General features: G+C 41.0%; 1 protein-coding gene across 9 annotated transcripts in view; it reads left to right on the forward strand.

Annotated features, from left to right (window-relative positions):
- ANKRD44 (ankyrin repeat domain 44) overlaps window positions 1-24658 on the forward strand; it is a 341765-nt gene that overhangs the window by 87829 nt on the left and 229278 nt on the right. The window contains exon 1 of one of the 9 annotated variants that reach the window (XM_078451048.2): window positions 21946-24475. The exons of the other annotated variants lie outside the window; for them this stretch is intronic. The gene's annotated coding sequence lies outside the window, so the exon portion shown is untranslated. Of the gene's footprint in view, window positions 1-21945; window positions 24476-24658 lie in introns of those variants that run through there. 9 annotated transcript variants of the gene reach the window in all.

Below are 24658 nucleotides of genomic sequence, written 5' to 3' on the forward strand. Positions count from 1 at the left end.
CCCAAGAGCCAAATCAGTTCCTACAAGAGAACTCTGACTGGTCAGCCTGGGTCATGTGCCAGCCTTGGTGGTGAGCAAAGCTGCAGAAAGTTTTCTAATTAATAGTTTCTTCTGAATCACGGGATTTAAGAGAGTGAGTTCCTAAAATGGAGGGAGGTAGGACCAACTAAAAAGCTAAGATTTTTCCTCCAGCAACATTGATCCTTTGGAGTACATGGGTTAGTTCACAGTAGGTGCTCCAAAGAGATTTGCTGGATCCCCGATAGGAGAAGCCCTGGAGGAAATATTCTTCCTAAGTGAGAGATTTTTAGGGTGAAATATCCATTCATTTCCTCGTTTGAATAAAAGTACCATTCTTGTATATTACTTACAGATTGGGACAAAAATTTTTGAAAACCATACTGCATATGCTGTATTTTAAATGACAGTTTTGTACTCTGAACCTTCACATGAGTTGCTCTCTTAAATCTTCCCAGCAGCCAGAAGAGGTAGGCAATTTCCTTTCCATTTTACAGATGAGAGGACAGAAACCATGGGGCAAAGTTTCAGAGCCAGTGAAAGGCAGAGCAAATCCTCGAACCCAGGTCTGTGTGATTTTTGTGTTCTTTCTTCGATGCCCCAGCTGCTTAGGAGACAACTGGCAGATGTGCTGTTGACCGAGGTTGTGACGTTGAATACAAATTGAGAAGGAAATGAGGAGGAAACAGCATCATAAATCCTGACACAAAAGTTTAAGTCTCTTAAAGGCCTTCAGTATGTCATGGCTCTTAGGATCTCTCAGTTGGTGCCACACAATTAGGCCCAGAGTCTTAATTGCAGGTTGATTTCCAAAACTGCATGTCCCTGTGCCAGTAGGATTTATGTGGAGACATTTACTTTAATTAAATGGCTACTTAGTGACAGGCTTAACATAGATCTTTTAAAGTACCAGATACTTGGTCAACCAAGAATGCGTATCTTCCTTACTAACAATACATAGAGATGTTTATTTCAGTTAATTGAAGCTATTAAAAATTGGAGATTGTTCTCTCATTCATGATTTTAGGGATGGAGTAAGTTGGAGGCTATGGATTTACTGCTTCACACTTTCGCATTTTGAGTGTTACACTGACTCGCCATACCGGCTGACCCCCTACACTGAGAGAAACTCATGCTGCCAAACTCTTGGGTTTCTGTATCCCAGTCAGTACCTCACAAAATAGCCTTTTTTTTTTTTTTTTTTTTAAACCAGAAACAAGAAAGAGCTTCAGGTGAAAAATTGGGGCTGGCTAGTTACTTCTTAGTGTTTTTCAGCAAACAGAGTAAAATATACTAGCACATTTTGCTTAGATTTACTGTATCAACCCAACATGGAAAATTCTGATGGGGAACTTTAGATGAACTACACACTTGCTTTTTAAATGCAGCTATTAAAAATAACCAATAAATAGATGTAGTCACGTGCATGCAGCTATTGGTTGTTCTAGTGCCTGAGCTCTGGTTTGGCCTAACTTTGAGCATCCATCTGGGAAGGAACATTCGTGACCTTCTGGTCTCTGAGGCTTTGCTTCTGCTATAGCCATTGATACCATCTGCCTTCTGTGTTCTAGTTTTTATTTCATTTAGACACCTGTTTTCGCATTTCGTTTTTATAATGTTTCTTTTTCTTTCCCAACGATATCAGAGATCCAAAATTTGGAATACGTGCATGAAAAAAATAAAAAAATGAGAAAACAACTCACCTGTGATGTAATCACTAAGAGATAAATACTACTGACTTGTTGATATTTTTCCTCCCATTTTTCTCTCAACGCTTCCTTATTTAATGTATGTGTATATGTGCTTCAAAATATAGACTTGCTAGCTTGTTGTATATTTGTCTTTATGCAACTGAATTCTTTTTGCATGTTTGCATGTCTGTTTGTATGCCAGCCTTGGCGATCTTGGATATGCTTTTGTTTACTTGTTTTCCTACTATGTTACAAACAAGTATTTCTCCAAGTCCTTAAAACTTCTTTGAAATATCATTTCTTAACAGCTGCATAATATTCTACCATATGGATGTGCTATATTTTATTTCATTATATCCCTAAGATTAGATAATTAGGAAGTTTGCAATATTTTCTATAAATAACATCCTAATAAACATCTTAAACATGAATCTTTGTGCTCATCCCTGATTGTTTCCTTAGGGTAACTTCCCACAACACTTATAGAGGTAAAGAATGGTAATATAGGGGTGCCTGGGTGGCTTAGTTGGTTAAGCATCCGACTCTTGATTTCGGCTCAGGTCATGATCTCAGGGAGGTGAGACTGAGCCCTGAGTCAGGCTTTGTGCTGGGTGTGGAGCCTGCTTGAGATTCTTTCTGTCTCTGTCTCTCCCCTGCTTGTGCTCAAGTATGCTTGTGCACTTTCTCAAAAAAACAAACAAACAAAAGGAATGTGAATATAGGTGTAGCTCATCTGAATGTACCTTTAGCTGCAGACTCCATCTTATTCTTTGATTCTTTATCCTTTAAAGTGACTCGATCGGCTTAAAATGATCCTAAAATTTACATAGCAATAAAGAAACCCAAATTATATTTTAGAAAAGATTCTATACTCCTAAAGATACCAACGTTTGATCGCTTAAGGTAACTGTGGTTGAGATATTATCTTTCTAACAATGAACAGAAGAGTTCTAAGTTTGTTTACTCAAGAAGTCTGATAAACCAGATCATTAAAAGTGTTAGAATCATCTTGTTTATGAAAACTTGCCGTTGGTTTAAATTGGCTGTTTAAAGATCGTATGAATCAGTTGCCAAGAGCTTGGCAATGCACATGTCCAATGCCATTATTTGCTCAATAACAACTTTCTGCTTAGGCTTAGCTTATAAGGCTGATAATTGAGGCATGATGAGACTGCACAGTGCTCAAGGGTATAATAAACCTTGCTTATTAGCTGGAATAGAGAAATATTTACCCGTGCTCTGCTAATGAGCTGTTCTTTATATCATTTAATTAGCTGGATTTATTCTAGCTGAGGTTAAATGTGTTTAATATATTTCATAGAGGTCTTGAAATAAGATGTGTTGAAATCAATGAGACAAAATGCAGAAAAATTTCAAGCAGGCTTTCTGTGGAATAATCACCATGCAGATATTGTTTGGGTTCATCTTAGAAAAACCATAAAGCTGGCTGGAAGATACACTGCCAAAAATAATATCTATGTTATATATACTTCTTTTATAGACCACTCGTGGAAGTAGACATAGAGTGTTCTCCTTTGGAAGATACTCCTTATTCAACCTCATCTTGTTTGGGGTGATGTACAGACTATGTTCCAGGGGGTACAGCTTTCTGAGTGACTAGTTTTAAGTCTGTATTTGAAGTAAAGGTCTGTAGAGTCAAAATGATCCTTTAGGATACCTTTGGAAGGCTCCACCTTAGAGTCCAACACGATGTCCTGGATGGAGTCCGACAGCCAGTTTTGCCTACAAAGCTGTAACGGATTGCTGTTTCTCTGAGCAGCAGATAAGCAGTTGGCTTGTGTTTAGGGGCCAACGTGTATGAAAAATATGTCTCTTTAAACACCAGAGTCCCGCTCACCTCTGTGAGGTGTTCACACTGTGAGAAGCTCTCCGGAAGGAGTCCAAGGGAGCTCTGGAATAGTTTCTTTCTCTTCTCTCTCTTTCATTCTAGGGCATGAGGTCACCTAGTGGGATTGCTGGTATGCATGCGTATATGTATTTCCCTGCCTCCCTCCCCTGTAGTGGCTGTTATTGGATTCTTTTGAGTGAAAGCAGGTGTTGTTATGTGACACCACAGCAGTTGCTGTGATGCAGGATTTTTACCCATGTTGAAGTTCCTCTGCGAGACCCTACAGTGACCTCATTGGTTAACACACATTATAAAAACAGAGTGGATGAGGCAGGGTGAATGAATGTGTTATTTTGAAATTATCCTGTAATAATATTATAGTGTTCCCTTCTCTACATTCAGTGAGCATAGATTTGTTGAGGACCTACTATGTGCTAGGAGTTAGGGACACAGTGGTGACTCTGTAGACTCGATACCTGCCCTTCTGGAAATTATGGTCTTGGTAGGTTCCTGGGAACGTGCTGTTGCCTAGGCAACAATGGACTGACCGGATAGTCATTAAATCTATAGACATTCAAATGTTTGGTGCAGAAAATGCTTGTTTTGGGTTTGTGACTTGGAACTGTATGGTGAAAATAGTTTCTTTGAGAACTACCTATTATCTAAACTCACATACCTACCAGCATGTAAAACCCAGCCTCAGAGGCCAGATGACCTTCCTATCTCATGTCAGCATACTCTCACCGTATCACTCTCTACCTGTTTCCAAACTCTTGGCCCTAGTACTGCCTCATGTCTGGCATCTTCTGTTTCCACCATCATCAGCACCTCCTCGCTCTAGTTCCTCGTTCTTGGGGTCTGTATGCCTGCCCTTGCTCCCCTCCTTCCCCTGAAGTAGTGGTGGCAGGGTGTGTGTGTGTATGAGAGAGATAGAGTTTCAACAGAGTAAATTCCTGTGCAGGAGAGTTTTCTTTTGATTACTAATCCTTCATCACTAGAGCGCTGGTCACAAAACTAGAGAAGAGGCCGAGGTGATTGGGTCCCCAGTTGCATATGTTCCTTTGGCTATTTTGGTCTTGATCTATTGACCTTTCATGGGGTCTCCTTGTGCTTCTACCCCTTATCTGAGCTATGGTTTATAATCTGCCTTTCTTAATGAACACTTAGAACCTCCAAAGTGGTAAAAGAAGGAGAACCTCCTGGTGGGATGGGGCAGCAGGACTGAATGACCCTGACTTGGTCCAAGAATCTTGTGCCCTTCAAGATGGTGCATTGGAGGTATGGCAGGGTCTGCCAAATTCACAGGATTAACACAGTTTATCTTCCCAGATGGTTAGGGTTTTTTTTCATTTGTCAACTAAAAAACATTATTCTTACACTGAAACAAATGTGGTTATCTTAAGGCATAAACTGTAAAATTTACATGAATTTTAAGTTAAAAGATTATTTTTGAGCCAGACATCCAAGGAGTACATTCCCTCTTGTCTCCTGTCACAAGTGCTTTGGAGGAAGAGTTTGAACAGGCCTGGTTGGGTCATGGCTCCTTTGTTCATTTATCTGAGATATGTAGGAAGCAATCAAGGTATACTGGTTGCTTTCCCTCCCTGCTTCCCACTTCCCTAAGTTATCCCCTGTGTTATCGCTCACACTGAATGTGCTCAGCTCTGCGCATCACCCTTCTGTATGCCTGCCTGTTCCACAAATGCTGCTGACATTGCTCCTGGGTTTCCCTGAACCTGCTCAAAGGATAGGCCCTGTGGTTCCTCAGTATTGAAGGTAAATAGCGCAGGACCAAGCAGTGAGTGGAATGGCAGCAGCCTGGCTTCAGGACATCAGAGTGAGAGACGTGTACTTAGAGAATGGACACAGGGGCCACCTGGCCCATTACCCTCCCTTGGCACACAGGTGCACAATGGAGGCTACATAACATGAGAGGGTGTCTGTAGTCCCTAGGTAAACCCTACTGAGGAAGCAGGACAGGATTAGCTTATCGGCTGTAACACTGACCAGAACAGAGTTTGCCCTGGACACTTTCTGCTCCATCAAACTCCATCAAAGGCTGTAAGGACATTTGTCCCTCTAAACTTTCACTTTCCTCTATGTGGAGCTGAGGCCATGCTCAGCTTCTGTTTCTGACCTCCTTTGAAGTTGCATCTCTCCATAAAGGAGGAATGGTATCTGAGTCCAAGGAAGCTGACGCTTGTCATTCCAGTTCATAGCCCCTGACCCCCTAATCTGTCCAAGGCAAGAAGTTCCAACAGGTGGGGTGATCCTTCTCTTTTAAGGCCTCCCTTGTAAGAGGAGAATTTGCTTCCGTCCTAATCTCTGGAAGAAGGCTACAGAATAAGAGAGGCATCTGCCTTATGGAAAATTACTGAGTATGCCAAGTGTGTGTTTGATGCCTTCCCAGCAGAGCCAGCTCAGTGGAATGGGAGAGGCACAAGCTTTAGGACCAGACAGATCTTTTTTTTTTTTTTCGTATTTCTTTAATTATTTTGAGAGAGACTGTGTGTGTGTGCACATGCAAGCATGCATGGGCAGGGGTAGCAGCAGAGAGAGAGTGGGAGAGAGAATCCCAAGCAGGCTCCATGCTATCAGTGCGGAGCCCGACTCAGGGTTCGATATCACAAACTGTGAGATTATGACCTGAACTGAGATCAAGAGTCAGGACGCTTAACTAAATGAGCCACCCAGGCGTCCCAAATCAGATGGGTCTTAATTTGGATCCAACCCTGGTCCTTCACTAGCATTATAACGTTGGTTGGGTTACTTACATTACCAAGCCTCATTTTCCTCATCTGTAAGAGGATGATGTTAAGAACTCACTGTTAGTAGTGAAGAGGATGCAAAATAATGTAAGAGAAGTGCTTGGCATGTAGTAACAACTCAATAAATGCTCCTCATGGCTGTTCTGCATCCCTGAGCCCAGGTGAAAAACACTATCCTCCCCTTTCCTGCTTATCTCTATTTAGGAGTCAATAAAAAAAAAAAAAACCAACAAAACCCAAAAAACCTCATTTATTAAATAAACGACTTCTCGGTGTGATGTGACTGAATGATAATCTTCTAACTCACTCATGTGACGAAAGCCTTAAAAGGGGAACTTTAACTCAAAGGAGTTTTTGTTACTAAGTCTTTTAGGTGGTGGGAGTCAGTTCCCGTGGTTTCTGAGCAGCTTGTGCTTTGTCCCTGTGCCTTCAAGAGAGGCCCCAAAGTACCCTCTCTCCCTGGCAGCCCTCACCTAGCTGCAGTCCTGTTCTTACTGCCTCTGAGACCAGACCCGTGCTCTGATTCTTTGTTCTCCTGGGTCATAAGGCAACCTTGTGCCGTGTGCTGAGGCAGCACCCTTATCTGTCCATCTTACAGAAATCAGAAGCTGTTGTTTTAGCACTTCACCCTTTCAAGCTTTTCATCGTGATTTACATAAGTGATTCCTGTTCTTAGAGGAAAATAAAATAAAATTGTTAAATAAAAGACCGGTCAACATTTTATCATTTGTATGCAACCGATGGATTGAGATGTGTTGAGAAAGCTTCTGAGGTTGTATCTGTGAGACCAAAAAGAGTGTCATGCTTGATTAGTGATGTCTGCTAGAGACACGGGAATGGAAGTAGCAGCTCTGACTGCGTATTTTTTTTTAACATTTATTCATTTTTTGATACAGACAGAGCACGAGCGGGGGAGGGGCACAGAGAGAGGGAGACACAGAATCTGAAGCAGGCTCCAGGCTCTGAGCTGTCAGCACAAAGCCCAACGCGGGGCTCGAACCCACAAACCGTGAGATCCTGACCTGAGCCGAAGTTGGATACTTAACCGACGGAGCCACCCAGGGCCCCTCTGTGTCTTTGTCATGCCTTTCTCCAACTACCCAGCCACTACCCATTCCATCATTTCTCTCTTCGTTTGCTTTTCCACTTGAGAGCAGTTGGGGATCAAAGAATGTGGTTTCAGGTTTACTCTGGTAAATGATTTAACAGGTTGAAAGCATGATGCCAACTAAAAGTTGTTTTCTTCAGTTTTCTATAGATTTCATATTTATCCTGTTATTGGTGTCCATTCACATGGTTATAAAGTCAGGGTTTGGGATCCTGAGGTCCATAAACAGCATCAAGATTTGGTTCATTTGGAGAAACTGCTCAGAACGTCTTGCCTTTTCATCTCTGAAGAGCTGTGATCATGTGAACCGTAGGCAAGGCAATGAATTACGTTCATGAATCACTTGAGCGACACAAAGCAAAGAGCTGCCTCCGATAGTACTGGCTGCTGTATCCGCTTTGCCTTTATGGTCCATGCTTGTTTTTCAGATAGCCTAATGGATGAATCATACTATATTCTGAGAGAGGGGCACAAACAGCCTGGAGAAAATGGGTCGTTTATACGGGGTTTGGGGTTATTCTTCTCCAAGGTTACATTAGAACCCATCTGAAAGCATTAAAATGAAAGCAATTGTTGACACAATCAACCGGGGTGTGGCATGACGTGGCTTGGCCTACGGGCCTCTCCATGGGAAAGTTGAAAGAACTGATAGCTCTTTTCCTAAAGATTTGCTTCCCTGCACTCTTCCCCTGGGGATCCAGGGAAGGGGAAGTGGAGTTGATAATCAGATGAGTTTTGCCTAGAGCCAAAGAAAGACCGCCAGCGCTCTCTCTGACCTCCCTTTGGTCCTGGCACTGTTGGCATGTATGGGGGTGGTTATCAGCACCGAGCGTTCTCCACGAGGGCCCCTGTAGACAGCTTTAGATCACACTTTGGTTTGGAGCTGGAGAGAAAATATCTAAAATGCTTAACAGATCTTAAGCATCTCTTTGAGTATCCAGAGGAAAATAGGTTATTTAGAAAGTCTGAGGAAATCAGTTTTTTAGAGTTTTTCAATATTGTCCAAGAATACCATAAAACCGTAAGCTAATAATGGCAACAAAAGCGCCCATCACCATTTGGCATCTTCTCTTCTTTCCTTGTGGTACAATTTATAAAGGTGGGAAGGGGTGTCTTCAAACTTTACTTTTAGGAATCTAATACATTTTTTTGTAAGTTGATCCTGTTTGGAAGCTGGCTCAAAGGATCCAGGGCATGTATGCCTCTAAGTCATTTGTTCTTCTCTAATCTACCAAGGTTAGGATTATTTGACTGTGTGGGATCCAATTTCTTTCCATCTAGAACATTTCTGGGGAAGCAGATTTTGACTCCATACTACCAACCCATGGTGTATGCTCCCCTTTGCTGGTAGACCAGGGAAAGCTATATAACACACCCATGAAAGATCACAATCAGTGATCAGCGGTGTGATTACCTGAGCTAGTGTTGTAAGAGCCGAGTGAAAAATGGAAAGGAGCAGGAGCAAGTTCATTAAAAAATTTTTTTTTTAATGTTTACTTATTTTTGACACAGAGACAGAGCATGAGCAGGGGAGGGGCAGAGAGAAAGGGAGGCACAGAATCCGGAGCAGGCTCCAGGCTCTGAGCTGTCAGTACAGAGTTCGACGTGGGGCTTGAACTCACAAACTACGAGATCATGACCTGACCCAAAGTTGGATGCTTAACTGACTGAGCCACCCACGCACCCCAACAAGTTCGTTTTCTAATGTACTTTTTCTCCTTGTTGGCCATTGAGATGCTGGAATGACAAAGATCAGAAGTCATCTGAGAGGTCACAAAAAATAAAAACCTCCTCGGGGCACCTGGGTGGCTAAGTGGGTAAAGTGTCCAACTTCGGCTCAGGTCGTGATCTCACAGTTTGTGAGTTCGAGCCCCACGTTGGGTTCTGTGCTGACAGCTCAGTGGCTGGAGCCTGCTTCCAATCCTGTGTCCCTCTCTCACTCTGCCCCTCCCCTGCCTGTGCTCTGTCTCCCTCTTTCTCAAGAATAAATAAAACATTAAAACAAATTTAAAAGAATCATGAAAATCACCTGTAGAAGAGAAGCATCTTAATGTGCCATCCACAGGCACAGCTGTTTAACTGAGGGTGATTCTTATGCTGGGACCGAGGAGTGAGAAGAATGTTGTAACAAGGACTTAAACAAGTAGGCCTCTGATAAGAATGTCCTGTCCTCACTGGTGACCAGGGACTGGTTGGAGTAATTCAGGAAATGGAATAGTGCAGACTTGGGGAAGGTCAGAGCACCGGAAGCCCCCTCCTGACGTCTGGTAAGGCTCTGAGCAGGAAGCCCCTTCAGACACCTGCTGCCTTCCCTCCAAGTCATGATGCTCTTGTTGCTTGTTCTGTGGTCAGTTTTTGGGTGAATCCAAACTCGTTGCCAATGTACCTAGCAAATATCCCGAGTACAGCAAGAAGGGTTTTCATTTAATTTAGTGTGAGGCCACATTTAGTAAGGTTTTAATAATTCTTCTAGTTTATTAATTTAGTACTCCATCCCCATTTCTTTTTTAGTCAGGCAGTCATTTCTGTTTGAGGAATGAGGAATTAAAATGTAGGTAAATTCTTCTTACTTTCCATGAATGAAATACACCAAAAGCAGACAGTCTGGTTTACCTTCTCATATATGAATTTTAAGAATACAACTCTGAGGAGTACTTGCTTTGTTAGGATGTAACTTTTCAGATTTATTTTATGGGGCTCTTATACTTAATGATTCCTTGAGAATTGATGCTGGAGGAGGGAGAAGCCAGCCCCCTAACATCCTTTACCATCTGTGTTATTCTTGGCAATCTAACCAACCAGTGTGCTTTTTGTCTATTATTTAATACTTTTGAAAGTACTTTCCACAAACATCTATTGCCTAGCAGAGGACAGACTCCATGATGGCAAGGACTAGGTTTCTTTTTGCCCAAGCAGAATGGCCAGTAGATAGCCAGGGCTCTGTAGTATTATTTACCGTGAGAAGTAAGGAAGGGAGGGAGGGAGGGAGAAACGAAGGAAGGAAGGATGGAAGATACATCATCTTTGCTTCACAACATCTTCCCTGCCACCATTTTTGTGTGGGTGACCATCACCTTTTCACTGAAATTCTCTGCCCCAACCTTCCACGGGGACCCTGCCTTGCCAATCCATTTCCACACTATAGCCAGTCTGATCCTCATAAAATGTGATTCTGAAGAGTTACTCCTTTGTGTTAAGCCTCAACTCTTCCTGTTTTTCTTAGGATAAATGGCAGTCTTAGTGTGGCACATGAGTGCTTGGGGCTCTGTCCTGCCTACCTTGCCAGGCCCATGTCTTGCTTCCCATTCTCCAGCCACCCCGAATTTCTCACATTTCCTTACACATTAGGCTCCCTCTGGCCTCCGGGCCTGTAGATGTTGCACCCTCAGCCTGAAGTTCTTTTCCCTTGTCACCTTAGAGTCCTGGCTTTGACATTCTTTCCTCCCAGAAACCTTCCGATAACGCAAGGCTAGATTGGATGCTCCTCCTGTGTGACCCCCTAGTTTTCACTGTGATGTAATTGCTTACTTTTCTGCTCTCCTCACTAGATTCCAAAGCCTCTCGAGGCCAGGGACTGTATCTTAATCATTGTTGAATCCCCTCCACCTAGTGTAGTGCCTGGCTCATCAGGGCCACTTGAGATATTTGTCATATGGGTCAGAGGAGGGCGATGCAGAATAGTTGAACTAGCGTGTGATTTGGAGCCAGAAAGATCTTCTCAGTGGTGGCAATGACCTTGGGCCATACTCAAATCTACAAGCCTCAGTTTCTCTTTCTGGGAAGTGGGATGGAGGACATTGCTTCTGACCTCATGTGGTTGTTGTGAAAATTCAGGGAGATAACATAAAGAAGGCATTTAGCACAGAGCCATAATGAGTTCCAGTAAATTGTTTGTTCTTTCTTCAGTCTTTCCTTCCCTTGTCTGCCAGCTAGGTAGAACCGTGGATTAGAATAATAGAATTCCAGTACAGATTCAGAGCTTCAAAGCAGTGTTTCTGAGCCACCTGCCAGGCAGCTGAGACTCTTCTGAAAAATACATACTCCTAGGCCTCACCCCATGGTTCTGGAATAGGGTCCAAAAATCTGTGGTTTTTTTTTTTTCAAGTTTCTGATACTCCCCCATGATGGGGAGCCTTTGACCTAGTCCAACTTCTGACTTAAGCAGAAGTCTCTGTAGTCTTCTCTGGAACACCTCAAGGATGGGCACCTCCATGCATTTTTGAAGTCCCTGTTTATTTGACGGCTGCTCTAATAGAAACCACTCCCTTATTTACTAGGCATTATTCTGCTTCTCGCCCACACCTAGCCTTTAGGTTGGTTCTGCCTTCTAGAGACAAATGGATTAAGTCCACACCATCTTGCACATAGCCTTTCCGTAGATATTTGAAGTTACTATCTCTGTTCAAAGGTTTTTCTTTTCCAGGCTAAACATTCCTGTTCCTATAAACTTGAGTTTGCTAACTGGCGCCTGTGGGCTACATCCAGTCCACAGATGTGTTTTGTTTGGCCTGTGGTTTGAAAAGTATTGAATAAGTTGCCAAGGTTTAAAACCCAGGGCATTTCACTGAACCGTCCGGAGCTGTGGCATTTCTTGAAAACTCCAAAGAATCTGGAGCCACAATTCCAGCTTTGGATGGGACATAAATTCTCCCCAGTGTTGCAGTCTTAACCATTCCATAATGCTGTCTAGCTCCTGCTGTTTACATCATGACATCATATGTTTTTTAGACCTTCCATTATTCTTGTTATCTTTTTCCCATCTGTGTCCCAAAGTGTCATCTGATCTCATCTTTTATTTTTGTATTATTATTTTTTTTTAAGTTTATTTATTTATTTTGAGAGAGAGAGAGAGAGTGTAAGCGTGAGTGGGGGAGGGGCAGGGAGAGAGAGAGGAAGAGAGAGAATCCCAAGCAGGCTCTGAGCTGCCAGCAAAGAACTGGACGCTGGGCTTGAACCCACAAAACCGTGAGATCATGACCTGAGCTGAAACCAAGAGTCGGATGCTTAACCGACTGAGCCACCAAGGTCCGCCCCACCCCCCCCCGCCCTGGTCTCACCTTTAAAAAAAAAATTGTTGGGGCGCCTGGGTGGCGCAGTCGGTTAAGCGTCCGACTTCAGCCAGGTCACGATCTCACGGTCCGTGAGTTCTAGCCCCGCGTCAGGTTCTGGGCTGATGGCTCGGAGCCTGGAGCCTGTTTCCGATTCTGTGTCTCCCTCTCTCTCTGCCCCTCCCCCGTTCATGCTCTGTCTCTCTCTGTCCCAAAAATAAATAAAAAACGTTGAAAAAAAAAAATTAAAAAAAAAATTGTTTATTTTTATAATTATAAAACAATATTGAATTATAATTTAATATTTTAACAATAAAAATAATATAGAAAATTTGGGAAAATTCAGAAAAATATAAGACGAAAAATGTATCTATTGATAACCCAATTCAGCATTTTTAGAAATTTCCTTTTCACTCCTTGTTTTTCTTTGTGTATTTATATACTGTAAAGCTGGGGTCACACTATAAGTAGTTTCACACACTGCTTTTCCCACATTTTCTACATCTTATTAAACTCCCTCAAAAGATCAATTTTAATAACTAAAATATTCCACTTTATGATTGTAACTTTAAAAAATTTTGGTAAAATAATCAACATGAAATTTACCATTTTAACCATTGTAAAGTGCATAGTTTGGTGGCGTTTAGTACATTTCTGAGGTTGTACAGCCGTTACCACAACCTAACTTCCAGAACATTTTCATCACCCCAAAGGGAAACCCCACTCACTCCCCATTCCCTCCCCCCCTTTCAATCCCCGGTAACCACTAATCTTTTTACTGTCTTGATGAATTTGCTTAACCTGAATATTGCACATAAATGGAGCCATATGATGCATGGCCTCTTTGTGACTTCGGTGGCTCCTTTCATGTAGCATAATGTTTTTAAGTTTCATCTGTGTTGTCACGTGTGCCACCAGACGTCAGTCCTTTTCTTGGCTGAATAGTGTTCCTTGCATGTTTATGCCACATTTATTTATCCATCAGCTGATGGACATTTGGGTTACTTGTACCTTTTGGCTGCTGGAATAATGCTGCTATGAAGATTTGTGTACTACGTTTGAACACTCATTTTCGATTCTTCTGAGTGTTTACCTAGGACTGGAATCTTGGGTCATTCCACGTTTGACTAAGGGAGGAAATGCCAAACCGTTTCCGCAGTGGCTACACCACTTGACGCTGTCATCAGTAATGTTCTAATTTCTCCGTGTTCTCGCCAACACCTAGTCTTTGTTTTGTTTCATGTTAGCCATCCTAGTGTGTCTGAAGTGGCATCTCATTGTGGTTTTGGTATTTTGATAGGGGTTGCATCGAAACTATAGACTGCTTTGTAATGTGGACATTTTGACAGTATGACTTCTTCTAATCCATGAACATGAAATATCTTCATGGTTTTGATTTGCATTTCTCTAATGACTAATGATATTAAGCATCTTTCATGTACCTGTCAGCCCTTTCATAGCTTTTGTGGATTCGTGTATTATAACTTATTTAATAATGTACTTAACTTTGACATTGGTTCCTTTCTGATTTGTACTATCATAAATATTGTTGCTATGAATACCTCTCTATAAGAGTTGTCCGTATACCTAGTTATTTCTGTAGGATAGCTTCCTTGAAGTGGGATTATAGGGTCAAAGTGTAATATTTCTAGTGTTGATATGCAGGACCACATTCAGTATGGCATGTTTGAGGAGCATACATGTGCTTGTGCTGGGATTGCCATCTCTAACTTATTGCGTCAGAATCATCGGTGGGCTTTTTTCCTCAAAAAATCTGGTCTTCCCCTTCTTGTCCTCAGGGAGTTGGTAGTTTTGAACTCATCTTTTCTGGTGAGGCAACGGGTTTCTGCTAACTTTGTTATTTGCCATAGCTATCTAATACCAACTCGCCAAGGCTAGTGTAAACCCAGGTCTCTTGACTCCTCAGATAATATCTCTCCACTTCCCCCATTGGCCTCCTTTTGACATTTTTGATTGTTCATGATTCAAGAGGAGAAATGTGGTTGCACATGCCAACTGTACTTAGAGCACTCTAGAAGAGAGAACAGGTCTCAACACGTCCAGGCAGGCTGCTTCTGTCCCACGAGACCCTGGTTTTACTGCCTTTGGCTGAGCCCCCAATTCTAGCCCTGGGAGGAGGAAAGGCAGCCAAAAATCCCCCTTATTTAGGACAATGGGACTATGATCTCAAAGGAACCATGATCTTATTGTGCATTTTAAACTGCTGGAATGTTGTGTTGACTGGGTAACAGTTGCTAAGTGCTTTGATGTTAGGTGCGTGTTGCCAATTCCCAAATCTAGACCTTGACCTGCAAAGACACTAGTGGAGTCTCCATACCATTTAGAGCTGATGTCGTGAGGAGGCTGGTGCGGAGAATGGAGCATGGAGACATCGAGAAAGGAGGCACATCAATTATGCTCAGTCAGGTCACAAGGAGGCCTCACGACTCTGGACCCAATCTCAGACCTCAGTCACCTTTGTGGTTGGAATGGTACAGCAGAGGTCAAGGGCTTTTATCTTTTTTTTTTTCCTACTGCTAAATAAAAACACATAGTAAATTAGGTTTTACTGAAAGTCAGTAATTCCTTCTCCTTATTAAAAGCCCTTATTTTCTGCAATATGACTGTCAAGATTATGTCTTTGAACTTGGCATTCAAGTTAACATCCTGGGAATAAATCTTGTTTTCCTAAAGTTTAGAAAATACACTGAAAGCTAATTTTAGACATGACCATGCTTGATGGCCTTGCTTTTCTCTCCGAGTGAGCTTACCATCACCTGGACCCATCAGTGGCTTTTTTCTGAATAAAGTTTGGTGGGAAAAAAAAGAGAATCATAGACTTCCTTGTGGTGCCAACTTTGATTGAAAATTACCTACAACTTTTTTTTAAAATAATTTTTTCTTTTGAGGCAGCATGCGAGTGAGCATGAGCAGGGAGGAGCAGAGGAAGAAGGAGACAGAGACAGAGACAAAGAGACAGAGAGAATCTCAAGCAAGCTCCAGCCTGGACTGTGAAATCATGACCTGAGCCGAAATCAAGAGCCCAATGCTCAACCAACTGAGTCACCCAGGCACCCCTAAAAATTACATACAACTTTTAAATCTCAAATCTTTGAGATAAAAAACACATGCCTAATTTCTTATGCGTAATTCATTTTCAGAACTTTCTCATAGAGCTACTTATATACATTATTGAGGCATAACACATATCTGGCATAAACAGTGAGCTCTCAAATCCTATTTCCAGTATGATGAAATGTAAAACATGTCATTAAACATGGTTTATATTTAAATGGACTTGGTAGGTTGCAAACATAGCATTGCAAGGTAGAGTGAAAGACCAATGCTGTAGTGGCTAGTTTATCAATACCAACCTTTTTAACAGAGTTTTTGATTCTCAGAAAAACTCAGGTTTTGGTTGAATTAAATCACTCAGACTTTATTATTACTTTATTCCATGTTATTCGTGTTATTTTCCAGATGGACAGGAACACTATAAATGACTGCTGTTGTTTAAAGGGCACAGAAAAAGTATGGGGTGTGTGTGCGTGCGTGTGTGTGTGTGTGTGTGTGTGTGTGTTAGCAGGGGTAGGTTGGGCATGGGAAGGACGGGGGGTGCGTGGAAGAAATTTGGGGAGTATTTTTAAGTTTTTGCTGGCTGGAAGTAATGCATTTTAAATCTGCATTAGTATAATGCTTTGTGGCAGTTAAGCTTTGGATTCTTCTATGTCTTTAAGTGGAGGCTGGGTGGGGGTGGGAAGAATATAAGAGAGGCTGTTTGGAATTGCAATGACTTGGAGAAGGAACTGCTTATTGTCATTCTCCAAGCATATATGTGTCTAAAGTTGTAAAGATGGCTCATTTGTCACTCCAAAATACAATTTTTTTTTTCTCCATGGATCTAAACCATTTTCTGGCCTTGTTCAAGTCCTGCCAGACTTGAACACACACAGACCACTGACTTCTTAGCTCTTCTTGTTTCCCCCTTTCCTGAATCCAAGAAAGCCCCTAAAATGTTAAGGCTAAAAGGTCCTCCGAGCTATCTCTCCAGTCTGTCACCGTGTGGAAGGAAAACTTGGCATCCATTTGCGTAAAGTGTATGGAACACGGTTCAGTCCTGTCTTGCACAGTTTAATTGTTTTGTGTGGGTTAGGCTTATGTCCCCAGCTATATTTGGCATGCTCTGAGGAAGGGACTATGTCACACATTTCTATTGTATATTTTATAAAAACAGCATATAGTAGGTATTCAGAAAACACCTTAGCTCTGGTAGCACTTTTCTGTGAAATGCACTGGCAAGGATAGACACTGACAGAAGCTGGTTTGTTGCAGCACAAACTAGAAACAACCTGAATGTTCATCCAAAGGGGAATAATAAAATACATTGTGACATATCCATGATATGGAATATGATATAGCTATTGAAAGAAATGTGTTAATCCTGTAACTACTGACCTGGGGGATGGCCTCAATATATTATTATTTTACAAATAGCAAGAAAGAGTAAATCGTACTTTTGTGATAACATTGTAACCTCCTACATCTATACTTGTATTTTTATATATCAGCAGGAACATAAGATGTGGAAGGATACACATTAGGCTGCTAACATTAGGAGAGGTTATTAAGTTTTTTCTTTACCTTGTTTTTGTATTGTTGCAATAGGACAACTTCTAAGATTAAAACCCTGCAAACATAAGAGAAAGAGAAAATGGGTAGAGGTTTTCGTGCATTAGAAAGTCCCTTTCCCTAATACTTCTTCCTGTTTTTCAAACTTTGTATGATTGAAAAAAGAAAAGAGTTTTATCTTCTTGACTAAATTTTAGAATTGGGAAATAAAGATAACGTGGATTAAGTTTTGTCTGTTTTCAGCTCATGACATGAAGATAAGTTTTCTTTTTACCAAAACCTAGACTATAAAGGTAGCACCCAAACCGAAAGCCCTGATGTTCTGGTTTCTGTGGTGGGGTGGGGAGAGAAGTAGCAGGTTGTTCAGATGCAGGATGCTAACTGACCTTTGCTCCCTGGGAGCTTCCTGTCCCAGGGCAGAACTGAACCGAGTAAGCAATGGGAGGGCCTTGCACAAGTGGAAAAGTAAAAAAAAAGTAAATGCTGCAGAACTTCCGGTGCTCCTTGGCTGGTGGTTGGGGCGGCTCCCTGCCTCCCACAGAGGAAGCTGGTGAGAGTCTTTCTGAATATAGACAGCCATGCCTGAGTGGGGTAGCTCTTGCTGCATTCAGGGTGGGCATAGTTCATTGACTTTCTAGATCCGCATCTTGGCCACCAGCAGAATGCTTCTCTCACAATGGAGGGGCACTCCATCCCCAGGACCTCCCATCTAGACTGTTGTTAAAGTCACCTAACTTATTGTATCACTCTAGTTTTTAATTCCAGTTCATCATGCAGGCCATTATTTCCACAGATTGTTCTGAAGCGTACCATTTAGGTCACTCTCCTGCTCAAAAACCATGCATGGCTCCCCAGTGCTAGAGAAGGGAGTCTCAATTTCTTAGCCTGGCATTCAAAGCCTTCTGTAATATGATCATTGTCTACTGCTCAGCTCACCTCCCTTCTCTCATGCTGCAGCCAAATGAAACTGTCCCTGTGCATGTTTGGTCTTCCCGCATCTGCTCACATTCTTCTGAGGTAGGAGCACTCACTTCCTGTTCTATTTCTTCCTATTTAAATCCTTTATAAGGTTCAATATTCATTTCAAAGACTGCATCTTTCAGGACACCAGATGTGATCACTCTCCCTTCTTCATGCACTTCTATGCTGTTTCCCTTACATCCAAGTTATATACTCATATATTTCATTCTACACCTCGGTAACTCTTTCAAGGGAAGACTGACTACAACATCTCAGTGTCTAAATTTCTTAAGCTCAGTAGATTTCTGAGGTTTAATCAATCTTTTTAAAAAAAGTTTATTTATGGGGCTCCTGGGTGGTTCAGTCAGTTAAGCATCTGACTTCGGCTTAGGTCATGATCTCACAGTCCATGAGTTCAAGCCCCACGTTGGGCTCTGTGCTGACAGCTCAGAGCCTGGAGCTTGCTTCGGATTCTGTGTATCCCTCTGTCTCTGCCCCTCCCCTGCTCATGCTCTGTCTCTCTCTGTCTCAAAAATAAATCAAAACGTTAAAACAAATTTAAAAAGTTTATTCTGAGAGAGACAGAGATAGCATAAGTGGGGGTGGGAGACAGAGAGGGAGGGAGGGAGAGAATCCCAAGCAAGCTATGCAGAGCCCCATATGGGACTTGATCCCACAGATCATGAGATCATGACCTGAGCCAAAACCAAGAGTCAGACACTTAACTGACTGAGCCACGCAGGCCCTTGGTTTAATCTATATTTATTGGATTGAGTTGAATGTGGTTGTTGCCTGAAATATACCAGATTAATTAAAAAAAAACCCATAACTTTTATGTCTTGATGGCAGGGTGCTGTGTAGAGAAATAAAGGGAAAATGAACAGGGTTGGTGTTTCTGTAAGGAAGTGTGATGTGACTGTCCTTTTTTTTTTTTTTTGCAAAATTTCCCATTTTATATTATCTAATGTTTTTCAGCCTTTTGGACTCCTCTCTTCCTGCTGCCTTATCATTTCCCTTTGATATCTGTTACTGAATGCCCTTCCCTTGCCAGGACATTGGATGGGGAAATGGGCAGAATACCTAATAGATTTGCATTCCTTGTGAGACTTTCCTGGGCAGAAGGGAACCCTCCAGTCATCTCAGGCAGAGACTAATAGAGGTGCTGGTCAACACTGTGCCTTAGATTTGCAAGTGGTTTGAATAGGCAGGGCCAGGAAGGTGACCCAGTTTCACACATTTCCCTAATTTCTCACCTGGCTCCCTGGGGAGAGGCAGTGGAGTATGAGAGTTTTCTCCCTTTCTAAGGAACGCATAAGGAATTCAAAGACAAAAAACTAAGGAGAGGAAGGAGAAAGTTTAAGGGGAATCCTTAAGGGGAAGTTCTTATGAACTTTAGAATGACTTAACTGGGCAAAAAGTGGCCTTTGAAAGAATCCCGGTTCTAACAAATTTTAGACAAACCCAATTTGGAGTTTGCCTGAATCATGAATGACTTCATGTGATTGAGTTAATCTCTATATCTCATATATGGTCATTCTATCCCTCTTAATTTCTCAAGAAATTGCCACCTTCCTGGTGAGTGCCTTTTATTTCTATGCATTGATTTTGCTGTTATTTTTTTTAAGCTTTTATTTATTTATTTTGAGAGAGAGAGAGCATGAGCGGGGGAAGGGGCAGAGAGAGAGAATCCCAAGCAGGCTCCACACTCAGTGCAGAGCCTGACGCGGGGCTTGATCTCACGAACCACGAGATCACAACCTGAGCAGAGTTCAAGAGGCTGACACGTAACCAGCGGAGCCACCCAGGCACTGCTTGTTGTTGTTACTTTTAAGTTGCTTTGCTTAGCTTCCCAATTTCTAATACTCCTCAAAAATTATTACTCTAGATCATGAGAAAATATTACTGTAGTTATAAATCATCTTCTATCATATTTTTTCTTTGGGAATCCTATTTTATCATGCCCTAATTATGATAAGGGAGATGCATACCAGATATTAATAAAAAGTAATGTTGTATGATCCATTCTAAACAGAGAACCACTTTCTGTATCTGAACAAAGAAATTACACTCAATACACTTATTACCCTGAAAATCATCTGGCTGTATCATTTTTTTTCCACAGAGATCACTAAAACAGCTTATACTGATTAACGTTATCAAATCACCCTTCATTTTTGAAACCGTCTGAATTCAATATGCTAGAAAATAGAGTTATACAAAGAATGTAACCAAAACTAAGATAGGAAACAAAACCTCTGTAACAATTTTTCAAAACAGGAAACTGTTGTAGAAAGATATTGCTGTTCTTTTTATTTTACTAAAATTACACTCATCTAAGTATTTTCTATTAACTAACCTCTCGGATCCATTGTGCTCTTGTTTAAATTAACTTTCTTTAAAAGTTAACTCCCGAACACTAATTAAATTAACTTAGCTGAAGTTTTGATTTGATCTCAAGTTGTTTGAAAGTTAGACAGACTGAAAAAAGATGTGGGTGGTTGGCAGCAAATCCCAATAAAAATATGGCATTTGGCAAAATATGCCTGCCTTGTTTTGTTTTGCTTTTCTCTTTATGGAAGTGGCCTATTTTTGAAATGCTGTGATTTAAATTCAGGGATCAAGTGACAAGTCTGACAAAACAGAACTGACTTCAGCAGAGGTTCTGTGGGGAAAAATGGAAGTGTTCCAGGAACTGAAGGAAGTAACCTCAATTTCACCTGGAAACATTAGTGTCTCAGGGGCAGCAGATTTGGGCTATATATAAAGAGTGAAGGAAAGTGGCCAAGATGCTGAGCCAAACCTGCATCCAGGAATAGAGCGGCATCAAAGAACTGACAACAGTATCTGTTGTTTCCACTACGGCCCTGTAAGTAGCAGAGAGGGAGACATAGGAAGATTGGAAAGTTCTTTCCTGTGATGCCTTAGATTGTGGCAATAGTCTGACTGGGTTCTCTGGCTCCCTTCTTTTCTGCCATGCCTGGCTCATGTAATGGATAGATTAAATGTTTGCAAAAACTCTCTGCTGTTCTCTTGCTCAAGACCCTAGTTCCTGTTTCCCCTCAAGGTTGGGTTAAAACTCCTTCTGCTAGCATGACGCTCCCCCCACCCAGTTATTTACTTAACTTTTTAAACATTTTTTTAAATGTTTATTTATTTTTGAGACAGAGAGAGACAGAGCATGAGTGGAGGAGGTTAGAGAGAGAGAGAGGGAGACACAGAATCTGAAGCAGGCTCCGGGATCTGAGCTGTCAGCACAGAGCCCGAGGTGGGGCTCGAACTCACTAGCTGTGAGATTATGACCTGAGCTGAAGTCGGACACCCAACCGACTGAGCCACCCAGGCACCCCAGTTATTTACTTTTCTAACCTCTTCATTGGCTATTCCTCAACACGAAGAAGGATTACTCCTTTGTTAATTCTTCAAAATCTAGGTTAACACCTACCTTTTCTGTGTTCCTAACTCAAACTTGCACTGAGCCCCTGCTTTAAAATATATTGTACCTCTTTGTTTTGCATCTTTTGGCAAGATTGTTTTATTGTTAGTTTGTTGAGAGTAACTATATCTAGAAATATATACACATATATAGTCACTATGTACATGCATACAGAGTATAGATATACACACATATATAGAAACGATATATGTGTGTGTGTGTGTGTGTGTGTATATGTGTATATATATATATATATATATATATATATATATATATATATATAGTGACATCTTTCCTTAGTGAGCCATGAAGTATATAATAATTCTCCATGGGAAGTACCCTGAAACTAAGGCTGAATTTTGAATCCTGAATTACATATATTTATTATATATTCATTATACTATATTGTATTCTATTGTATTCTATTAAAATGACATGTGAGAGAAAGTGATGATCCTGGAGAATCAGGAAAACTAAATTCTAGTCTCAACTTTGCGACTACCAGGTAAATCATTCCACCCCCCGCCCCCCGCCGAGAGCTCCAACCAGGGGATCAGTCTCTTTATGATCATCAGGAGATCGTAAAGGAAAAGTATAACTGTACACATTAATGGTAACCTTAAATAGTGAAATTATGATTTCATGTCCCATCCAATGGGTATGAACATTGATTATTTGGCACCCTTTGATTAGTCAAAGGGGGATGATGTTTTTTTAAGGTGAGTTGCTATTATTTTGGCACAACAGGTCAGACCTTGGAGTACAGAGAAGTTGTGCAACATTTTTTGAGGTTGCCCAGTGTAACAAAGACCAAGTCAGGCTCAACTTGATTTTTGCTCTCCGGCTTGTAAAAGCTTCTCTCTCAGTATGATGGGCCTATCTACTCTAGAGGTAGTATGAATGGCTTATGATCCTAACTTGATTTACTTGCTCTGTATTTTTTGGGAAATCTCTTTAGATCCCTTATTTTTCCTTTCGTAGGATGAACATAAATATACTTGTCTATGAATGTTTTTGAGCTTGTCAATTCAATGGCAACACTAATCACTATTTTAACTGACTGCACACTACGTGTCTACATATATCAGGCCATTTCTCAAACACGTCTTATGAAATGGCTACGGTATCCCCATTTTATAAATGAGGAAATTATGGCTAGGATTTAATTCCAAGTCAATATGATATCATATGTTAATCTCCCTACTGTGGAAGAAAAAGAGAGTGAGATCTCAGGTCTGTAAAATCAACATCGCCTCCAGATTTCAATTTAACTGGTACGTTGTCTCATCACTTCCTTTTACTTAATCTTTTGCGACTAACTAGTAGCAAAGTTCACATGCCTGGGTTTCTTTTTTCCTTGGGTGAACTATCCTCTGGTGAAGGTGCTAATCAGCAGTATTAAAGGGTAGAGAAATAGCCATGGAGGATGTCAGGAAAGGAAGGTACAACAAAGGATGAATGTTTTAAAGACTGAGTAATTGGCCCTTGAATAGCTACCCCATAGTCCATACCTATTACTGTTTTCACTTTGGAAGAGATTAGATAATTTCTTCATTTTCTGACTAAATGTAATTGTTCTTCTCTGGTAAGTATAGAGTAAATAAATAGCTACATAGAGGGTATTACTGATACTTAGAATTTTGACCTTTTTGTTTTTAATAATAATTATAGGTAATTGGAAATATTATAGGCATTTACTCTGTAGCATAGCCTGTAGGAGACGTTTTCAGATATGAAGTCCTGCTTTTAAAAAAATGTTTATGGAGACTCAGTATGTTTTGTACAGTTCTTAAGGGAAACAGATTTTGACTTTATGATCATCATTATTTTTCTGTGATAGAGTGAACTTCTTCCCAAATAAGGAGTGATCTATATTCAGGAAGCACTTAATGGCATCCTTTCAGCAGATCACACAGCAGGACCCACATGAATAGAGCTAACAAGTTTTGTCCATTAAATCTAGTGACTCGAACAAATTTTTATTATCCTTTTGTAAAAATGCAAGCACTGCCTCATAGAAAAACCAGTTGTTACCTAATGAAATGTTTCAGCATGTTCATATAAGTTGATGGTTTCATATGGCTAGATTATTGCTGCATCAGCTAATAGCCACTAATAACATGCTCCTATCTTGCTTTAATGACATACTGTACTCAGAATACTCAAGTATGGACAGATGTTTAAGAATATCATTGTTTTTCTTCTTGGCTATTGATTAATTCCCCACATCCACTCCTGATTAGAATGCAAGATGTTTTCTTTCAGATGTGGAATCGTTCATTACCCAGTCTAACCAAAAAAAGACAAGCAGTATGCCAGGAATTTGTATCAAAGTGCTGGAGCATCTTCTTAGACTTCTTACCATTGACAGTAGTTACACAGATGCTACGTGACAGCTTCTATCACCCTGCATATCTTCCAAAGCCAATTCATTAGTAAAGAACATGCGGCTCCAACAAAGGGAATGTGAAGTACACTATACAGGGTTTTAGCAAAACTCCAATTGGTGGTTTCATTAGGGATGTGGGAGGGGGTGCCTACAATCTCGTTGCAAGATGGAGCAGGTACTCGAAAGTAGCTACACTCTCTTCATAAAACCCACGATGGGCTTTACTCTCAAACTAATTGCTTGTCTGATACTTCTAGTAGTACTTTTTAAAAGTGGAATTGAAGAATAGTTGAATTGAGTTTTTAAGTGATGAAAATGATACTTTAACTCCTGAGTTTTAGATTGCATTATGATTTCCTAAACCTGGACCCTCAGGGATCAATAGGAAAACTTTTTTTGTTTTTTGTTTTGGTATGTGCGTAGCATATGTGTTTACTCTTTACTGAGCGCGCGCTCTCTCTCTCTCTCTCTCTCTCTCTCTCTCTCTCTCGGAAGCTTGAGTTCTCTTAGGTCTTGACAAAGTGGATCTTCCAGCTACCTTGTCTTAATTGCACAACCTGAACAGTTACTGTTATCTCCCAGGTAACAAATTACCATCTTGCTCCCCCTAGTGGAATTGTAACTCTACTTCAAAGTTTGGAAATACTGTTATCAATACACTTTTGATGTAGCGTCTTATTTTTGGAAATCAAATATTTTCCCAATTTATTTTTGAAGGCTGACAATAAAATAAAAAATATTGCATTGGATGGGCTGATAGGGGAT

The sequence above is a fragment of the Panthera onca genome, chromosome C1, assembly GCF_046562875.1.
Source record: "Panthera onca isolate mPanOnc1 chromosome C1, mPanOnc1 haplotype 2, whole genome shotgun sequence".
In the NCBI taxonomy this organism is placed as follows: Eukaryota; Metazoa; Chordata; class Mammalia; order Carnivora; family Felidae; genus Panthera; species Panthera onca.